The sequence below is a fragment of the Pelodiscus sinensis genome, chromosome 3 (genome assembly GCF_049634645.1).
Source record: "Pelodiscus sinensis isolate JC-2024 chromosome 3, ASM4963464v1, whole genome shotgun sequence".
Lineage (NCBI taxonomy): Eukaryota > Metazoa > Chordata > Testudines > Trionychidae > Pelodiscus > Pelodiscus sinensis.
In genome coordinates, this window is record NC_134713.1 from 99,817,111 (window position 1) to 99,832,299 (window position 15,189).

Below are 15,189 nucleotides of genomic sequence, written 5' to 3' on the forward strand. Positions count from 1 at the left end.
AGTGTCCTCGGACTGGAACCCTGAGAAAAAGTTAGGCCTATACTTCCGTATCACGCATGGGAAACTGTCACTATTAAAGGGTGGTGAACTAGAAAACTACCTGAGATGAATAGCACAGAAAATCTTTAGGCGACATCCTCAGGTGGAAGGAGAACACTTCAGTGATCTGGCTGAAGATCCAAGCTACAAAAAGGGAACAGTGAAGTCCTGAGAGATGGAGTGAGTACATGAAATAAGGGGTATCAGACTGGCAGAGGTAAGTTCTAGCCATAATTAAAAGGAGGTGCTCCACTGGTAAACAAAACTTCCTGTGACAGAACAGAATAATTTTGGAAAAACTAAAACCCTCTGATGGGGTTCTACTTTATTAGAGCAGAATAAAACCTAAAATTATGTTTCTGTCATTGAGTTTTGTGTCTCCTCTTCTCCTTGGGATGCAGTAGTCTCTAGAAGCTCATTCTCCTCACAAAGTTTCACACTTTGTGAGCATCTCCTGTGGTGCAGTGCTCAGTGCTGAGGACTTTACATGCAGTGATCTGAATTTATATCAGGATGGAACCTGATCATGCCCCATCAAGTGCTACATTTACACTACGAGTTTTCTTGGCAAAAGATATGCTAATGAGGGACTCATTTGCATGAGTTGCAATCTTATTTGCATATTTTTCTGACAATCTGTTTTTGCGCTGGGGTTTTTGTGCAAAAACAAGCAGCATGGACATTTTCTCTTTGTGCAAAAACCCCTTTTCCCGCAAGATCCTTATGTCCAAAAAAAGGAGGTTTACCGATCTTGCGGAAAACTTAATATGTGTCATGGTGGATGCTCTATCACTAATATCTTGCAAATCAATATTGGATGCTCTAGGAATTATACTAGGGAAATTCCATAGCCTGTATAACACAGGGGGTCAGACTAGATGATCACAGTAGTCGCCTCTGGTTTTGGAATCTCTGAATCTTTTGGCAGTTGAGATGTGAGGGCCTTTTTATCAGACCTAGCTGCTTGTCATCAGAATTCCAACTGATCTTAGATTGGCCCAAAGACAAAATGGGGGAGGGAGGAAAGAAGGAGAGGTAGGGAGGTATGTAGATGAATGAGAGATGTGGGAGAAGGGTGTGTGTGGTGTGCAAAGGCTGGCTTCTCCCCAGTGTGTGTGCATGTGTGTGTAAGAGACAGCAGCTCCCTGAGCCAGCTGCTCCAGACTCTCTGCCAGATGTTCCCAGGAAGGGGCTCAGGCCACAGCTTGGCAGCAACAGCCACTACATCCCTGGAAGCTAACTGCTGTCTGGGGAGGGAATTGGTGCTCTGGCCCTATCAGGCTGTAGGTTCAGAGCCTCCACTGACCTAAGCCAGCATTACAGAGCCCAGCCAGGCACCTCTCTTGAAGCACCACTTCCTTCAGTCCCCTGACACTGAGTGCACATGTGTGCCAGCATAGCTACAAGTTACCTTGTTTCACAGTTAGATGCCAGCATTTGATAGTGACAAATAAAGACACTTCTTTGTGGAGACAGATGAAGAACAGAAATATATTTTTCCCCTCATTGAAATGCATGGAAAATTAAAACTGTTTGCTCAATTGTTTAGAGTTACTACTAGTGGTGAGCCTGAAGGCAACAATGTGGGCTTCCTGGGGAGGAAGAGGAAAACCACCTCAACCCATACCTTACTTTCATGTTTACAGCAAAAATCTGTAATAATTCATCACTCAAAGGAGCCCTTATTCTAGATTATCATAAAATGGAAAATATGGTCTTGTTTGGTTTGGTAACCTTGGACTTGTGGGATGCTTTATTACATTTGGAAGTGGATTATTTTCTTTTTTTTGAAGAGTATATCATCAGTAAATTATCTGAACTGGAACTATTTAAATCCATAAGGACTGCAATTTGTACTTTCAATATGTTTCCAGCTTAGGGCTATCTGTGTGAGAAGGTAGCTTTTCTTTTCTGAGGGAAGCAACAGAGATGTAAGAAGTAGGAAAAAAGGGTTTTGTTCTCCCCCCTGAAATAAATAACTTTCCTCAAGATTAATTGTGGACTCTGTAAAGGAACAGATTTGTGTTCATTATATATGCTGATAAAAAAAAGTCTTTGTACGCTAACTGGGCATGACGGAAATGAAATCTAGATTCAATAATTACACAGAAAAATGTTAACAGAACATTTTTGAGTGCTTGACTTTGCAATCTTAAAAGTGAGCAAATGTCAAATCAAGGCTCCCTGTGCATTGGAGCACTAGAATTTTTCAAAGAAAAGGTCACTAGAATTTTGTACCCTGGGCAAAGCAATACATTTTTTATTGCTCATTCTCAGAATTGTCTGAGATGTTTTGGCTGAAATGTTCCAAACAAATTCAGCCTGAGGCAGAATGCCCTACATGGAAAATTTCAGTCTGTATGGTTAAGTTTGACTAAGTTATGAACACCTGAAAATATGGTATAATAATGAGATGTATTGGGCAACCTTAACAATATGTTTAGCCAGGATGGGTAGGAATGGTGTCCCTAGCCTCTGTTTCTCTGCAGGTGGGTGACAGGAGAGGGATCACTTGAGGATTACCTGCTGAGTTCCCTCCCTCTGGAGCAACTGGTATTGGTCACTGTTGGCAGACAGGACACTGGGATGGAGGAAACATTGGTCTGACCCAGAATGACCATTCTTATGTTCTTACATAATTCTCCCAGCCCTGCCTATCTACTATATTTCTGAGAACATGTGTCTGTTCAATAACTCCTCCTAAATGATAATACCTAAGACCACCAAATTTGGAGTGCACCTTCCTTTATCATAACTTAAAGCACGATAGGATTCAACTGTGCCAGGAAAATGGGACATGCCTGGAAGGGGGCAACTTCTCATAAAACCATAGTGTATATCTACGCTTGCACCCTAGTTCGAACTAGGGATGCAAATGCAGGCATTCAAAATAGTCAATGAAGCGGGGATTTAAATATCCCGTGCTTCATTAGCATGATCTCGCCGGTGTATTATTCAGAATGCCAGCTGTTCCAGAAGTGAAAGTGCATGCTGGGATGCATTAGTTCGAACCAAACCCCTTGGTTCGAACTAACACGTCCCGGCGCGCACTTTCACTTTAGAAACAGCTGGCATTTGGAGTAATGCGCCGGCGAGATCATGCTAATGAAGCGTGGGATATTTAAATCCCTGCTTCATTGACTATTTTGAATGCCTGCATTTGCATCCCTAGTTCGAACTAGGGTACAAGCGTAGACATACCCACACAGAAAAGAGACAGAATCACCAGGCAGGTGCAAGGGTCTGCCCAAGCCCTGAGCCTTCCACTCCCGGGCACCCTTTAGGGAGGACAGAGGGGGCTGATGTCCCCCCAGCATATGGGGACAATGCTGGCTGTTCCCCTTCATCAAGGAGTGAGGGGAAATCGCACAGTTTGCTGCATTGCTCATTCTGGGATGGGAGGCCTCAAGATCTTTTTTTTGGTTCTTTTACAGCAGCAGCAGCCAAGGCAACTGTCACTCCTGGGAGGTCGTCTGCCTGATGATTTTTGCTCACATGAAAATATTATATGACGTGAGTAGTTGAGATTGAGGAGCCAGGCCATTGCTCTTTTATTCCTATCCTCCTTTGGATCTTAATTCTGGTCTCTGCAAAGCTAACAATTGGCAAACATCTATCAGTTGTGAGGTGTTCCTTCTACTAGGGCTTTTCTGCTGTTGTTGTGTTTTGACTAAATACATGGATGTGGATTGAAACTCTTCTTTTGAATGGTGAATCTTCTACCGTGGATTCCAAAAATCCACTGCTAATCCTACCAATTCCTGAATATGTAATCCCTTTTTAAGACCTTCCAAGGTTTTAACCTTAGTGAAATCCTGGTCATTATGTTACTCAAATTAACTTTACATTATGATATAAAACATTTCCTTGTATCCATTTTAAAATGTTGTCAGTTGTCCTCTTGTTCTCTCCTTAATAGCTCTAATCATGCCATTAAAGTAATTGAAATAAGCAACAGAGTTTGAAAATAGCCTTACTGATGATTCCAAGTTAAAAAAAAAAATTATAAAAGTAGTGTCAAGGAAAGATTTTGCACTCTTTGTATGGTCTGATAAATCATCATTTTCAGTAATAGAGCCTGTTGCAGGTTTAGTATTTATGGACAGGTTATTACTTTCATTACTATTTGTCTTCAGAATGGCCTGTCTCACAGAATCATAGACACGTGTGTGTGTGTGTGTGGGAATTCTCCCCAAAATAAAGTATCCTGACTAAGCCTGACAAATCTGCTCATCATCAGATCAGTATTTGTGAGTGAGTATGTGCAGGAGAGTGGTGAAGGGCCATATGAGGATAGTAAAAAAACCCACAACCAACCTCCCAAACCACAAGCTCAAACAGAGTTGCTTTCACTGATGACATCAGGAAGGGTGACTGTTGATTTTTAGTGTATTTTTTTCTGTCTTTTTCAATTGCATCTTAAATCTGATATCTGTGGGGAACTCACTGTTTTGTCTCCATGTGGTGCACACAGGAGAGAAACAGTGATCCACTGGATCAGTTCAGCCCTTGAATGTTGTTTGCTGGTGGTTATAGGATGGTTAATTAAAAAAATATGCCTTACTGCAGGCTGATGAAAGATATGTTTGCTGACAGCGGCTTGTGGGTAGAGGTGGACTTCAAAGCATCTGCTTGTTCAGAGTACGGAAACCATATCTGTGAGGACAAATATTGTCAGAGTGCAGGGTTTGTGGTTTAAGCTCAGATGAATGAACACAACACTTTTTGCAATGATAGGAGGGAAAGAAGATTATAAACTTAGTTTTAAGGGGGAGATGGGGAGGAAAAGGTGGTTTTCTTAGTAAATTCTGAAGAAATTATTTAGTTCCCAAAAAAGATACAGCTTTTTAGGATTTAAAAGACTGAACAAAACTCATCCCTCTTTCTCTTCCTCTCCCCTCGCACATTCACCCTGCTCAGCCAGTAAACATGGTAAGGCATTTTAATAGCCATCAGTGTGCTGTTTACCCACAGATTTATCAAACAGGATGGCTGCAGAGAGTAATCAAGGCTTCACTTGGGTTGCATTATTTTGATGCATAGTGTCATATTTCCTTACTGGTTCTGATACATCAGTGACTTAAAGTTTCTTATCTCAGTTTTGTGGTTTATAAACTATAATTGACTGTCTCTCGAGACAGCACCGAGTACTTTTTTATTTTCTTTGTCATTTTCCAGGCTGTTCTGGGGGGCGTGTTTATTTTTTTGAAACAGGTCATATTCGGTTTGATAGTCTCTGTGCATCTTAATGCAGCTGAGCTCTGTTGCTATTAGCATGAGCTCTGTTGCTTTACAAGTACTCTTACCTGAAAACTGAGCTCTTTAGAGGTGCTTTCCTACCACTATATGGCATGCCAAACAAGGAGTTAGGCTTTGATTTCAGAAACACTGCTGTAAAGTGACTGATTCCAGATTTGCACTGGTATAAATGAGTTCACAATACGGTCCAATATTCTTAAAGATGTGATAAATAAATTGCATGCGGCTGAAGCAGAGGCTTAATTTCTGCTAAAAGAAACCAAACAAGTATTTATAAAAATGTATCAGAGATGAAGTTTTAATTCTTCATCCTCTCACTAAAATTCAAGTGATTACACTGATCTTCTCCTTGCTTGTGTAAAACTCTGCTACATCACATCTGAAAATGCGGCCTTTTGACTTTTATTCTATAATGTGTTTTACTTATACTGGAGGACAGGAGATGAGACAATGAAGTCATTTCCTTTCGGGAGTGAATGCTGCATAGATTAGGTGGCAAAGTAACGTTGGTAACCATGTCCTCTTTAGAATTTGTATCAGTGAACTGTGCATGGTTGTAGCATGGACAGCCATTGCCATCAAACTATCAACATTTACCAACAGTGCAATCTGACATATTGGCAGTATTCTCCTCTATTTGATATAAGAAATAACAATGGTATTTCAAACAACCTACTGTGCTAAATGTCCTTTTAACTGTGGCCATTGTAATGCCTGACATGAAGTGTTGTTTACAGACAATAAGTGAAGCAGGCATTGTTCCAAAGTTCTAGAGTTTTCTTTCTCTGCCCCTTCTCCTTTCCCTACTTCACCTTGCACTAGAACTGAGTCTCCTCCTGAGTTGCAAATGTGGACCTTCAAAGCAACCCTCCATGTCTTTTTGCATAGAGCTGAACAGATTCTTGGCTCCTCTGTGTAAACCAACTGACTGAAGCCAATAAACTTCTTGAAAAGAGCCACAGAAATGTTTGTAACCTTTAAAAAGTTGGGACAGTCTTGATTTAAAATGGTGAGATGCCCATCCAAATGTAAAGAGATTACGAATGAGGATAACGCATACATAATATTTACATCATGGTTTGGATTGACTTTTTTAGCCTGGAACTGTTATAATCACTTACTTTTACCTCTGAAAGGCACAAGACATATTATTTTATCTAATAATTCATTCCTCAAGTTCATTAATTTCTGTTGATATACATCATATCTTTTAGAAAGATATCCATTCTTCCTTTAAAGATTTCATACGATGGAGAATCTACCACATCTCTTGCTAAGTTGTTCCAAAGATTAATTCCCTCATTGTTAGAAATGTGTGCCTTATTTTTTCTGTTTGAATTGGTCTAATGTAAATCTCAAACCATTGGACTTTGTTATGCCCTCTTCTGCTAGATTAAAGCACCCACTATCAGAAATCTTCTTGCAGGCTTACCTGATGAAATAATTTTAATTTCCTCTCTGAATGGTTATCAGACAGGACACAGTTTCTATAAAACTTCACTGTCGCCCCCATCCCCAACATTATTTTCCACTAAAATAAATATTTAATTTTGAATCATTTTGATTCAAAGAAATCACTATACTTTTTTTGAACTGCTCTGATTTTTTGGGGCAGAGGGGCGGTGGGGGAAAGTCTGGAATCAGCATAACATTAAGTTAGATTTCTTGATTTGGTACATTGCCTTGTAAGAGTTCCACTTCTACAGCCTCATGCCCCCCATTCTCTCCAATGGGTCAGGCTCTCAGGTAGAACTACTTTTCCTTCCTGTGATTGATTCCTGTGTCTATCAAGAGGTTGCATGCAGCTTGGTTAGATGGGAGTCTTCATTGCATTATAGGAGACGAAGTCTTCCAGTTTGCATAGTCTATAGGATAGAATGTGAGCTGGGGGAAGTGAGGGAAACTCTCTTTCCTATGAGGCAGAAGACCAAAATGGAAAAATAAAGCATTCATTTTAAATCAGGTCAATATTAAAGATTTAGTACAGTTGTATGAATTAAAACCACAACATTTTGAATTGCTAATGTCAAAAGTTTCATTTGGTCGAATACTTGAAATGAAAAGTTTTATAATCTTCAGATCAATGTTACTTATTTATTTCTTTGAAAAGTGTTGGTATCTCAACCTTTTGTCCTTTTTGGGACAAAATAAAGTTGAAATATTAGACTCTTTCATGGAATAGGAATTATAAATGTATCTTATCTAGTAAAAATTGGAGAAAGAGGATTATTTACACTGAAATTACTCTTTATATTGTGAAAGATGAGAATGTTTTCAGATATGAGAAATCATGGCAGCTTTAACTAAGAATTGTATTGCCTTTGTGGGTTTAATTGTGTTAAAAATAGTAACCTCATTATTATTAGCTAATTTGAGTGTATTAAATTTCTCTTTAAAAATTGAGTTTACAATGCTTTGGGGAGCAAATTTACTCCAGGTCCCATATTTCTAGCTTCTGCAGTTAGTTGAGCTGTTGAAAATCCTCTTTTGTTTAATTTATTCATAGGAACAGTTGATGTGATTTGCATATATGGCTCAAGCTGTCAGGCTTCATCTTCCATACCTAGTAGATGGTGTCTGTGGGTCTCATCTTCTCTACTCTGCTGCTATGTACTATAAGCCAACCAGGCTATTTGGTCTATAATGTCTTTCTCTACTATGGTTATTTATTGAACCAAAACTATTGAACCAAATATTGCTCATCTGAAGGATTTGGATTATATCTCCACTGAAATTTGGCTTCTATTGTTTAAAAAATATTGCTTTTCAGAAGAGTTAGTGGTAAACAATTAAGGCCAAATTTCATGAAGATTCACCAGCAATGAACCTGGCAAAGGTTTTTTTTCTCTCCTCTCTCTAAATATGTATAGCCTTTCTTCACTCATAGTGTGTAGATCTTTATTTTTGGCTTTTATTTTTTATAAAATGTCCCAGGAATTTCAGTGTATATTACAGCACAAATCAGGTGAATCAGTGTGCCAATAAAATAAAATAAACAAAACCAAAAAAACCCAAACCAAACAAACCCTAACACCATAGTTCTTGGAGTAAATTTGGGGTGAATGTTGTGAGACAAAAGGTCAGAAATATGTGACGAATAGGAAAAAAAAAAGTAAATGCCTCTCATGGTACCTGTGTTCCCAATCACCATCTCTTCTTTCAGAACAGGGAGCTGGGTCTGTGGAGTTCTGGCACTGCTTTTTTGGGACTTGTGCACTGATGTCTCCCACTACACTGACAGTTTTTCATTTCCGTTTACACTAATTATTAATCTATACACCAGTGTTCCCACTAAGCTACGTAGCAGCACAGTTTCACAGGTTATTACTACAGTAGACTTCCGATAATCCGGAACCTATGGGACTTAGGTGGTGCCGGATTATCAAATATGCCGGACTATCAGGAGGTACTATAAACTGGTTATATATATATACATTATATACTGTATATAAAGTGTTCTTAACCCTTTTTATTGTACATACTGTATACAGTATACTGTAATGTTTTAGTTTTTAAAGCCTTTTTTACCCTTTTTGCTCAGTTCAGCTGCTGCAGCTGTAAGCTTGTGACTCATTTTTTGTCGAAGCTCACTCACTAGGCTCTTGCCATTTTGATGCTGGACTATCAGGAGTGCCGGACTATTGGATGCCGGACTATTGGAGTTTTACTGTACGTACCACCCAGTCAGTGAGCCTAGTGCATGGAGCCCTGAGCCTATGACTAGGGCTATGTCTATTTATCCCAGAAAAACTCTGCCACATCCAGGGAACACGTCTGCTCTTCCGACAACTTTTGGAGAAGAGCAGACATGCTCTTTTGGAAGCCCTGTCTTCCTCGTTTCATGAGAAAGAAGGGCTCTTCCAAAAGAGGAGGTTTTTCTGAAATTTGGCCCAGAGTAAATGTGCCAAATTTCGGAAAAGCCTCTTCTGAAAAAACAATTAGAAAAAGGTAGCACAATGTATGTAATTTTTTTCCGATAAAAAGCAGCAGCGTAGACATAGTCTGGGTGGAGTGATTAATTACATGTGAAGCTGTGCTGTCATGCAGTTTAGAGTGAACACTGCTATACCCATCTACTTAAAGTAATGAATTTCCATGTCCTTCAGTGACCCAAAATGTGGATGAAAACTAGTAAAAACAAATGGATTTCTAGGAAAACTCTGGTAAAAACCAAAGCCATGTATTTTGGCCAAACTGGACTCTTTGAGAGAGGATTAATGGACATAGATCAGATATTCAAAAAAGTAACCATTTGGGGAACATTTTTACTTGCCCAGATACTCAATGGATCTCAGTTGCCATATTATTGCAAGCCAATTAAAAAAACAGCTTCAAAGGGTGGCTGCAGAACTTAATTTCATTTACAAGTTTGAAACCTACAACAGAGGTCTACCAGTGCTTTTTTTGTGACAGTACTACCCGGTACATAGTACCGGCACCTCCACTCAGAGCTCAACAATTTTTCCGCAGGAGTACAGGCACCGGTTTTTTTTTAAACAAAAAAAGCACTGGGTCTAACCAAAGACCTTACTTGGATGGCCTGTTACATTCCACATCCTAATGACATAAAAAACCAAGCACAGGGTACTTAAGACTAAGAGCATTTCGTAGCTACTCTATCAGCTTCATTTAGCACGGACACTGACAATTTCTCCCCTCTTTTTCCTTCCTTATCCTTCTCTCCCTCCCCCCACTCCTCTCTTTCCTGGCTATTTATTTGGAAACTGGACCCTTTATCTCCATTCATCTGAAGTGGGTTATGCCCACAAAAGCTCATGATACCATCTACATTTCCTGTTGGTCTCCAAGGTGCTGCAAGGCTATTCATAATATAAGTTTTTTCAGCTAGGGTGCATCTACACAATACCCTATTCTTGAAATAAGAGACGCAATTTGTGCTATGCGAATAACAATTTGCTACAAGGGCAACAGAGATGCTGAAATAGCATACCCATTATTTTGAAAAATTTCAAAATAACGGGCAGCTTGTTAAGATGTGGGGTAGCTATTTCAGGATACCTCAGGAATCCTCAAATAGCTGCTCTGTGTAGATATAGCTTCACAGAATAACATGGCTACCCATCTGAAACTTTATCTCTCTCTAACATTTTTTGCTACTGCTTCCAGATCTTTTCTCCCCCTGCAGTTTGGCTTTGTCTCCTTCAGCCAACCTCTGTCTCCCAGCCCTATCTCTTCACTGGCCCATATCCCTTTGACTGTCTCTTCCCTCTTCTTTACATCTTCTCTAGCTTAACCAATAAAAGCTTATGTAACAGGTTTTTAAGGTCAAAAGGGATCATTAGATTATGTAGTCTGACCTTTTGCAATAATATAAGCCATCAAACTTCATCCAGTTAACCCTGTGTTAAGTCCCATAACTTGTTTGACTGAAGCATATCTTTCAGAAAGAAATCCTATGATGATTTGAAAGACATCAAGAGATGGGCAACCCATCAATTACACAGAGACAAAATAATTCCGTTATCCACTGCTTCCTAGGGTTTAGGTAGAAACTAGGGTGGGGGCAGAGGGAGGAGGAGTAAAAGAGGAGGGAGAAGGCTCATTATCAGTTTTCTAAATTTCAGCCTGATGTACATATATAGAAATGAGTTTTAAATACCATTAAAACTCAAGGTAAGGAATTAGAGTGAAAAGTGCTGACATAATCTTAACTGAGCAGTCTGAATAGCTCTCTGGAGATCTGCAAGCAGAGACTTTTTTACAGTGAGCAAAGTGAGTTGTGCATGTTAAGTGAAAACGGTGGAGGCTGTTTGTATTTTATTTAAAATTAACTACATCATCATTTGTCAGTCCTCATTTTAGCAAAAACTTCCACACAAATGGAGTCCTCTGAAATGAACCAGAGTTAAATAAAATGAAGTAGAAATACTCACTTCAAAATTATATGTACATTGTTCATGTTCTACAAATGAAAACTTTGCCACACAACACTGAAAACTTTTCTTAACTTTGTGCAATCTTGTTGATAGTTTCACGGGGCTATAATCCCGCATGGAAATTTCACCCTTTCCACTATTTTAGGACATGATAGTTGCTTTAAATCTCATACAATGGACTGGCTTCTTTTCCCTCCATCTTGCTATATTCTATATCCCATTGCAATCTCATATATGCTGTGGGGTTTTAGTTACAATGTATTCCATCTTTGGGATCCCTAATCTTTAAGTACACATGACATCTGACATTAATACCACATGAGTTTTATTATAGTTAAATTGCTTACAGATACACTCAATGGATTAATAATAGTTAAGCCATTTTTATGCATACTTCTAATATTACCATAGTTGATTCTATTGCCATTGGAGGAGATTTTCAAAGGCTCAAATGACACTGAGGTGCCCAATTCCTATTGTTTAATCATTCAACTCCTATTTGTACTTTTGAAAATCTCCCCATTATTAATACCAAAATGTAAACCTCATCTTTGAGTTCTGTAGCTCTGCATTTGTTTACCTTTTTAATATGTTAATCTTATGAAGTGACAGGCTTAGCCTTAGGTCTCTTTTGTAACTAGTCACAGCGATTAGAGATATATGAAGACAAGGTCTGCAGTGAAACCACGCTGGCAAATATTTCAGTCAACAAGATCTCTAAGATTGTTTGCAATATTTATACATTTATACAAATAACTCATCCTTGAAATCAAGGGGCTTTCAACAGTTAGGTTTGCAAAGGGCTCTTCAGCTTTGCTTCTCTGTGGAGCATGAAAACACTGAAAGTGACAAAAATCTTTCCAAGAGAATTTAGGCTTTGGTTGGTAAATAATGTTTTGACTGCTCAGCATTCTCTTGTCTTTTTGTATATTCTTTTAGTACTAAGAAGGTAAGAACAGCCATACTGGGTCAGGCCAAAGATCCATCTAATCCAGTATTCTGTCTTCTAACAGTGGCCAATGCCAGGTGCTTCAGAAGGAATGAACAGAACAGGTAATGCCAGTCATCCATTCCCAGCTTCTGGCTAGTCATTTAGCACTTCTGCCATTTCCACATTTTCTGTTATTGTTGTCGTCCCCCCCCCCCACACACACACACTTTCCATTGAGTAATGGGCCTACCCTATCCTTGGTCTCCCTCTTGCTTCTGATGTATTTTCTTGTTACCCTTGATTCTAGCTTGTTTAATCTAGTTTTGTGCTTTGGCCTTTAATTATAGAATCATAGAATAGTAGAACTGGAAGGGACCTCGAGAGGTCATTGAGTCCAGTCCCCTGCCCTCATGGCAGGGCCAAATACTGTCTAGACCATCTCTGATAGACATTTACCTAACCTACTCTTAAATATCTCCACAGATGGAGATTCCACAACGCTCCTCTCCCGTATTTGTGGTGTGTGTTTATATTCAATCTTTCTAATTCGACCCAGTTTCCACTTTTTGTAGAACTCTTTTTGTCTGTTTAATTTCAGGGTATTGAAGATCTTCTGCTTAAGCCAGGGTAGTATTTTGCCATATTTCCTATGAGCAGGATAGTTTGCTTTTGTGCTCTTAATAATGTCTCTATGAAAAACTGCCAAGTTTTTCAAATTGTTTTTCTCCTTAGACTTGGTTATTGTGGGATCATATCTACCAGCTTCCTGAATTTGCTAAGTTCTGCCTTCTTGAAAGCCATTGTCTTTACAGTGCTATTTTCCCTCCTATCATTCCTTAAAATAACTGATGTATTATTTCACGAACCTTTTCACCCGAGCAGCTCTCAAATTCTCAATCAGTCCTTCCCTATTTATCAAAATCAAATCTAGAACAGACTCTCCTCCCTTGGCTTTCTTCACCTTCTCTCATTGAGCAAAAGGGAGTTCGGGGATGCAAAAATAAAAATTCTAATTCCTTACAGAAAACAGCACATTTCTAAAGTAAGTTACCTCTTTATCTATATTCATTCACCTTTGTAGTCATACAACTTTGAACTGGCATGACACACTATGCCCCTGGGCAAAGGGCATTCTGTTCTTTGCAAATAGCTCTTGAGTCAGACCTGACAAACTCATTACATTAAATATAGGACATTTGTCCATAAAGAGTAACCTGTAAGGCCTCTATTGAAACCTTGCACCTTACTGTGCTGTTCACAATCATGGTATGATGTGTTTACAGGTAATATTTAAGGAGCAATGTGCAACTTACACTCTTGTAGTTTTACAGTTAAAAGAAATCACCAAGGAGTAATATTAGTTAGTGTGTGATGAAATGTAAGGCTCAATTGTTTACCATTGCCTGATCACAGAACAGTCAATGGAAAACTATCAAAGACAACTACAAACAATTGAGACCAGCTGGAGGTAAAAAAGGACTATGACAGCAGACCTGCCTGTAAATAATGAAGAAAGATTGTTTTCTAATAACATAGACTGGGGAGAGGCACTCTGGAGCCATTCCCTGAATTCATTCCATTCTTTCTATGAGGAATGAATCTTAGTTCGTGTGTAACCAACTAGCTCAGCAATAGACAGCTTTTTGGGGTGGGTAGGAAGGAAACGACTTTATATAATATAGGAAAGATGACTATTAATTGTTAGGCCTAGTTTGCATTTTTGTCTTGTCTTGTAACCCTTTGTTTCCATCACTCTCTTGTTTGCAGTGGAATCTCTAATCTTTCTTAAATAAACCTTTCTTTGTTTCATGACAAGTGCTTTGTGTTATACGGGTGTGATGGCTTAATGTAAAAGTGGTAAATTGGGGCACAAGGCCCTTTGTAGGCTGAAGATGTGGGGTTTCTGTGACTAGACAGTGTTACGGACTGGATATCAAAGAGAAATGCTTAAAGGGAATTCAGAATGGCATAAACATCTTGTTAACCTGGCATTATAAAGACAGGGCATTGCCTGGAGGAGAGTGCTTGAGTGATTGAAAGGTAGTTAGTGATAGGGGCTTAATATCTATTTGCCATTATCAAGAGTCCTTCTTGCTAGAGGCAGGTGGTCACAAGGGGCTCAGGTTACGTCTAGACTACAAGCTTCTTTCAGAAGAAGCTTTTTTCAGAAGCGATCTTCCAAAAAAACTTCTTCTGAAATAGAGCATCCATACTGCAAAAGTGTATTGAAAAAGCGATCTGCTTTTTCGAAAGAGAGCGTCCAGACTGAATGGATGCTTTCTCGCATGTAAGCTGTGATTGCTATGGATGGAATGGCCACCAGGGCACCTGTGATTCTTTTTCTTCTTTCCTCTTCTTCCAAAAACTCCCTCTTCCCCATCCACACATGCCTTTTTGCGAAAGAGCTCAAGAACACAATTGCAGTTCCTCAGGTTTTGTCAGAAAAACAGCCATTTTTCCAACAAAACTCTGAAGTGTAGACATACTGTCAGTCCTGGATGCACCAAAAAGTATCACAACTGGTCACCAATTTTGCTAACTCTGCTTCAGTTGGGATCCTTGCAACTAAAATGTAGCAATGAAAAACTGCACCTGGGTTGCTAGACACCCCACTTGTCAATTCTCTCTCTAGTCCTTTTCAACATCTACATATAACATGAATTCAAGTGCCAATGATGTGTAGTTGAGATACAGCTCTCACTGTCCTTCACCATGGATGACCATGCTGCTACCACAAAGTTGGCCCATTGCTTAGCTGAGATTAGTTCATTGATAAAGAGTTGTTGAAGCTACACCAATTCAAAACAGGTGATGCCAGTGGGTAGAGGAAAGTATAGTGAGAAGTTTGCAGATTTGGTGCAGTCTCCTTTGATTGAGGGTTCACATCAACAGTTGGTCCATACCTACCAGACAGACTGAATCCTCATGAGGATAATTATTAATGTTAATGATTAAATATGAACTATAACACTATACATGTAATGTCATGTAACTTTCAGCTTTTCAGCCTACTCGGAGGGCAGGCAGGAAAAAAAGTAGTACAGTCACGATCTCAGGTGCAAG